This window comes from Botryllus schlosseri, chromosome 2 (assembly GCF_051294905.1).
Source record: "Botryllus schlosseri isolate E-star chromosome 2, Bs_hap1, whole genome shotgun sequence".
NCBI classification, from domain to species: Eukaryota; Metazoa; Chordata; class Ascidiacea; order Stolidobranchia; family Styelidae; genus Botryllus; species Botryllus schlosseri.
Genome location: NC_137237.1, coordinates 19,334,982 through 19,342,067, shown reverse-complemented (window position 1 = coordinate 19,342,067; position 7,086 = coordinate 19,334,982).

Below are 7,086 nucleotides of genomic sequence, written 5' to 3'. Positions count from 1 at the left end.
GATAACGTGGACACTGATGAGTTTTCACCAAATGTAATAAAAACAAAAGCATCTATTGATCTGACTGAAATTTCGAATGATTGTGACGAAAAGAATGATCAAAGTATACAAGCTGAGACAACTGTTGAAAGCAAAACCCAGGAAAAAACAACATGTGAACAAACACAGTCAGATACCGTCCGAGATGGAATTAACCAAGAAGCTGCTGTTGCAGACGATGGCATCACTGCGAGCCACATTTCCATAGACCGTGCCGAGCTACACTGCATATGCCAGATGCCTTATAAGGAAGGAGATTTCATGGTGCAGTGCGAAATATGTGATACGTGGTTCCACCCTTCATGTGTGTTCGGTAAAAATAGTCTAGAAATCACGTTTGGTGATACCCAGTGGAGGCGATGCAATCTCATATGCGAGGATGCAGACCGCGTTGTAGACCTCATAAATCCCATTGGACAGATATTCCGCCACCGTAACAATACTAGTTCAAGCTCAAGTTTGCTGATGAATGAATCTCCTGCGCACAACTTGCAGACAAGTATGGGACATGAAACTGAAGTAGATCTTGAAATCGAGCACTCCTTGCCGAGCCTGCATAACAACCCTTCTGCAGAACATTGCAACACAATCGTAAACCAACACACGAAACAGCCCCAAGCAGGATCAGACCATGAGCTGACTTTACCACTCGGTGAAACAGAAAACGACGGAAGCAACAGTAATCCATGTGTGAGAATGAGCGTTCTACAACAGTTAGGAAATCTTGAATCAAACAATGTCGCAATTGAAAAAGAAAATGTTCAACTTTCGCATACATGGTGCATGACAATAGAGGAGTGGCTAAAAATCTGCAAAGATCGCTCGCCACATAGATTCCATAAAGATTCACATTACTACTTGCCCCTGTTTGATGTCGTTAGATCGGTTTATGACAAATGTGTGCCAGTAGTCCATTACCACTATCTTAAAGCGCCACGCAGTGGATTCAGCCTCGAAAACACAGATCTTTACCACGAAGGCTATATCAGACTAAGATGCGTACATCATTCTTGTTGTGGATGTGGGCTCCATGGAACCATCGACATCTTTAGTAAACCGGAAAATGTAGTTTGCGAGCTTGATTTGAGCGGTACACGCGACCACAAAATAACATGTATTCGTTCGCGACCCGTTCGAGGGCCGCAAATCGAATTACTAAGAGGACGCCTTGAAGGTAGATCGGCAACAAAAGTTTATAGGGACTTAAGGGGTCAACTGTCAGAAACTGAGAGAATTTGTGGCTCGCATACAAATGTCCCATCTGCATCTGTTCTCAGACAGGTAAAGAGTAGTATTGGACTGCCTCAGAACTGGACACATGATGTCTTGCAAAATCTTAAACTCCTGGCCGAGAAATATCAAAACGACGGTTCTAACTTTTTGCGTCACTGGGAAGGATTTCCTGAACTAGGGGCAACGCTATTCAGCAAAGCACAGTTAGAACTATTCGCGGACTTATGTCGGAAGGACGGAGTTTATTTTGACAGCTCATCTGGTATAATTCGCTCTCGCTCCGGTCACCCTGCATACCAAATTTATTCATTGCTTATGCGATGTCCATATGAGGGTTATCCTGGATTGCCTGTTGCTACTTATGTAACAGCATCACACACGACCTCAAGTATTGTAACATTTTTACAGCGTTTCAAGGATGCTGCTCCCCCAAAAGCGATTCCTAGACTATTTTTGATCGATGGGGCTCTTGCTCTTTGGAATTCAGTGTTATGGGTGTATTGCAGAGAAACCAGATTACAATATTACGAAAGGGTGTACCGAATTGCGACTGGCAATGCCCAGGAGCACGATCTTGACCACAGTTTCGTTTTAAATTGTTTGAGCCATTGCATGAAGGCTGCGTCACGGATGTGTAATAAACATTACAAGAAGAATGTACATAAGGATGCAATGCACTGGATCAGTTTATTGTTTATGGCCACCACTATGGACGAGTTGGACTTTATAATACGGAACTTATGTACTATCCTCCTTTCGAGGCAGAACACTCCCGATGTGGTATCGTGCTATCGACGTCTGCAACAACACAAGAGTATTAACAAATCACGCGACTTGGCGTCCGAAGAGGAAGACTCTGACGAATTCGGCAACGATGAAGATTTTTTTTCGAATGTTGCGTCGCTGGACAAAAAACAGGAGCTCAAGTCGCCCTTCTATTTACGCTATGAGAAAATGATCAACGAATTCAAGCACAGTGAATCATACAGAAACGGAAATTGTAAAGAAAAATACCCCGAGGAAAATGCATATTTCTCCGACAATTTTATGGAAAAATTGATGTCGATATTTTTTCCAAAACTCGCAGCCACGTCCGGCCTTTTGCTTGGAGACTTATCGCGACACGTCAATGAAAATTCAGTCACTGCTTTTTATGCCAAATATGCAAAATTTTACAACAATCTTGAAAAGCAAAGTAATGAAAAGGGAATACAGTCTATATGTAAAAACAATCGAACCCAGGGAATAATTGAGGAACATTTTTTCCAATTGAAAAATATTTACTTTGAAAATACCACATCGAAATGCTCTTTGGATAAATTTATCCTAAAATACGGCAACGAAGTGTCAAGGTCTTGCGAAATATACTGCGATACAGTTTTCCATAAAGGTTACAGAAAAAGTACAAACGAGAAATCAAATAAAACGAAAAACAGGTTTCAGAGAACGTCTTCATCGAATGCTAAGACTCCTGATCCGAATCATCAACTCATCAAATCAGTATTCAAGAAACGAAAACGACGGGCTTCGGGATACTACGTGTCAAAAAAAGCTGCGGCACATTTGAAATTTCGCGGTGTCACAGTTGCTGACGACGTCTCGGAAGGTGCTATCATTTGTCGACTTGATAATTTGAAAAATGGGGTGTTGGAAAGTGATATCAATATGAGTCAGCTAAATCAGGTCTACGCTTTTGCGAGATCATTGTGGCACGACCATGAACACTTGTTTGAAGAATTCAAAGAAATAGCCTTCTCCACTTCAAATGGTGCACATGTATCTTGGATGGACGTTTACAGCTTGTGTTTGGATCCTGATGAGATTGTCATGAACAAAATTCAGTCACATGTTTTAAACACGACTTATCCAGGGTGGCTTACGGCAGACGTGGTCAACTCATATATTTGCCAGTGCGTTATGAATCTGAATAAAGAGCTGGGCCTGAAAAGATTCGGCTTTTCAGACACATATAATAATTTGATCTTATTACAAAACCCAACGGAAATTGAGGAATCAGCAGCGGTGAAATTTTCTTCTGTACTGATGAACGCAGCAGGAGATGTTCCAGACCACCTTCTTCTCCCTGTTTTGTACAACGAACACTTTTTTCTTCTGTGGTACTCAAAACATTCAAACATATGGTATTTGATTGATTCTTCTTCAAACAATAAAGAGGATCTGGCCAAACTTGCAGAACAACGACTACGCTCCATATTGGGACGTTCTAGATCCAGCCAAAAACGGATACTAAAGGCGCGGTGCAAGACAAGGAATGTGATGAAGCAGGTGGACAACAGCAGCTGTGGAGTTTGCGTTTGCCTTGTCGCTCGCGTGATATGCTCTGCAGGAACCGAGGAATTCCCATTAGATCAAACACATTTTCGCCATTGGATTCTTTACGATTTTGCAAGAACATCAGAGGTCGTCCATTCCGATGTCAAAAAATCTAGAGAAAGATTCATTCTGAAAGATGTCGCTGCCATAGGATTGAAAAACATGGGAAACACATGTTGGTTTAATTCAATTGTACAGGCAGTAGCTTCGTGCTTTCCATGTAGCAGGGAGGGAGAAATTGAAGAAATCCAATCCACTAATCATACAGCCCAAATCATTTCTAATCTAGTAAACCGCAAGGAAAGTACGGACCTGGAAATTGAAAATGCCGTCAGGGAATCAGCTGAGGCTTGTAAGTTTACGGAGGGACAACAACAAGACGCCATAGAATTTTTCGAGCTCAGCAATATCCCCGCAATTTTGGAAAAGGCCAACCTCAATTGCGATACGCATATTGAATTACGAGGAGCTTGCCAATCCTGTGGCTTCATAAATCAATCGACCACAAACATAACAGTCATTCGTCTTGTTGTCGGGGATAATGCAACTGAGTCACTGGAGGACAATATCCGAAAGCAATTCGATGATTCGACCACAGAACATTGTTTGAAATGTAACTCTGTGGTGGATATGCATCGTCAAATCTTGTCGACTCCGAGTATATTGGTCGTTCATGCGCCAAGGAACGATCACAGCAATATTCTTTCCTACAGCCTCGCAGCAGCGGAAAAGATTAGGTATGGAGGCAAGTGCTTTAATTTAAACGCCGTAGTTTCAAGGCTTGGTGAATCGGTCAACGCGGGACACTACGTCACCAACGTAATGAAAAAGGATGGTACCGCAGTTGTTTATGATGACAATAACGTTTATCGAGAAAGCCGTGACGTTTCATCTACTGCGAAGACACAGAACGGATATATTTTTTTTTATGTAAGACGCCCAGATAAGCGTCTGATTATAAGCGACGATGATTCTACCGCAGACGAAGATGAGACTCCCAAACCAAAAATGGTGAAGAGGAAAAGAATGAGACCAATTGAAAATTTGGAAATTAGGATGGAAAATGTGACGGAGTTCCAAATGATAATGTTTAAAATACCTCAAGAATTTGACGAAATCTTTGCTGACGGTTTGGTCTCGTACTTCACAGCTTTGTGTGAAAGGCCTCGAAACGCGTGCCAGGAACCACATCATGAAACTCACAGATCTTTTCTTATCAACAAGAAATTGATGATGATGCAATCCAGATTGGCTCAGCGTACTCCGTCCAAAGCGCCGTCTGACTTATTACCAGATGATGAAATTGGAAATTTGTATTGGTATCTGATGTCAAAGTTATGTTTGCATAAGAAACTCTTCAAAAAGTGTGTCAATTCGACTGTCACTGTGCACGCGTACTCAGCACCATGTATCACGAATGTGTTCAATCCATCGGTCATCAAAAAAGATTGTGAACTGATGAAAGTCTTGGAGCCCGATTTTCGTGCAGATGAATACTTCCGACACGTTATACTGAAAGAGGTCTGCATTAAATATGTAATGCACACACGCAACCTCGGCTACATTGCAGCTAAAGAGATGATGGACGCGTAATATGATATTTTTTGTATTTATACTATGAACGAATATTGATTCCGAATGAAACTGCTTTCATATTTTGGATCGATCGCCAATTTACTGTGTTCCGAAGGCTTAAACATTTTTGTTGTGATGCTGGGATAGTCCTATTGACTTGTAGCATGGTGTGGTTCAGCTTATGAGGTCGCAGAGGGGTGTAAATGATTTTTCAAATTTCCGATATAATATCAGTACGGCCATTTTTTTCCTGAAAAATGATCCATTTTCATTGGATTCTGCTGAGTCTCCTACTGTGTTCCGAAGGCTGAAATATTTTTTGGTGTGATGCTGGGATAGTGTTTTTGACTTGTAGCATGGTGTGGTTCAGCTTATGAGGTCGCAGAGGGGTGAAAATGATTTTTCAAATTCCCGATATAATATCAGTACGGCCATTTTTTTTCCTGAAAAATGATCCATTTTCATAGGATTCTGCTGAGTCCCCTACTGTGTTCCGAAGGCTGAAATATTTTTTGTTTTGATGTTGGGATAGTCCTATTGACTTGTAGCATGGTGTGGTTCAGCTTATGAGGTCGCAGAGGGGTGAAAATGATTTTTCAAATTTCCGATATAATATCAGTACGGTAATTTTTTTTCCTGGAAAATGATCCATTTTCATTGGATTCTGCTGAGTCCCCTACTTCTGCTGAGTCCCCTACTGTGTTCCGAAAGCTGAAATATTTTTTGGTGTGATGCTGGGATAGTGTTTTTGACTTGTAGCATGGTGTGGTTCAGCTTATGAGGTCGCAGAGGGGTGAAAATGATTTTTCAAATTTCCGATATAATATCAGTACGGCCATTTTTTTCCTGAAAATGATCCATTTTCATTGGATTCTGCTGAGTCTCCTACTGTGTTCCGAAAGCTGAAATATTTTTTGGTGTGATGCTGGGATAGTGTTTTTGACTTGTAGCATGGTGTGGTTCAGCTTATGAGGTCGCAGAGGGGTGAAAATGATTTTTCAAATTCCCGATATAATATCAGTACGGTAATTTTTTTTCCTGAAAAATGATCCATTTTCATAGGATTCTGCTGAGTCCCCTACTGTGTTCCGAAGGCTGAAATATTTTTTGTTGTGATGTTGGGATAGTCCTATTGACTTGTAGCATGGTGTGGTTCAGCTTATGAGGTCGCAGAGGGGTGAAAATGATTTTTCAAATTTCCGATATAATATCAGTACGGCCATTTCTTTTCCTGGAAAATGATCCATTTTCATTGGATTCTGCTGAGTCCCCTACTGTGTTCCGAAAGCTGAAATATTTTTTGGTGTGATGCTGGGATAGTCCTATTGACTTGTAGCATGGTGTGGTTCAGCTTATGAGGTCGCAGAGGGGTGAAAATGATTTTTCAAATTTCCGATATAATATCAGTACGGGCACGTCTGTTTCCTGAAAAATGATCCATTTTCATTGGATTCTGCTGAGTCCCCTACTGTGTTCCGAAAGCTGAAATATTTTTTGGTGTGATGCTGGGATAGTCCTATTGACTTGTAGCATGGTGTGGTTCAGCTTATGAGGTCGCAGAGGGGTGAAAATGATTTTTCAAATTTCCGATATAATATCAGTACGGCCATTTTTTTCCTGGAAAATGATCCATTTTCATAGGATTCTGCTGAGTCCCCTACTGTGTTCCGAAGGCTGAAATATTTTTTGTTGTGATGCTGAGATAGTCTTTTCGACTTGTAGCATGGTGTAGTTCAGCTTATGAGGTCACAGAGGGGTGAAAATGATTTTTCAAATTTCCGATATAATATCAGGACGGCCATATTTTTTCCTGGAAAATGATCCATTTTCATTGGATTCTGCTGAGTCCCCTACTGTGTTCCGAAAGCTGAAATATTTTTTGGTGTGATGCTGGGATAGTCCTAT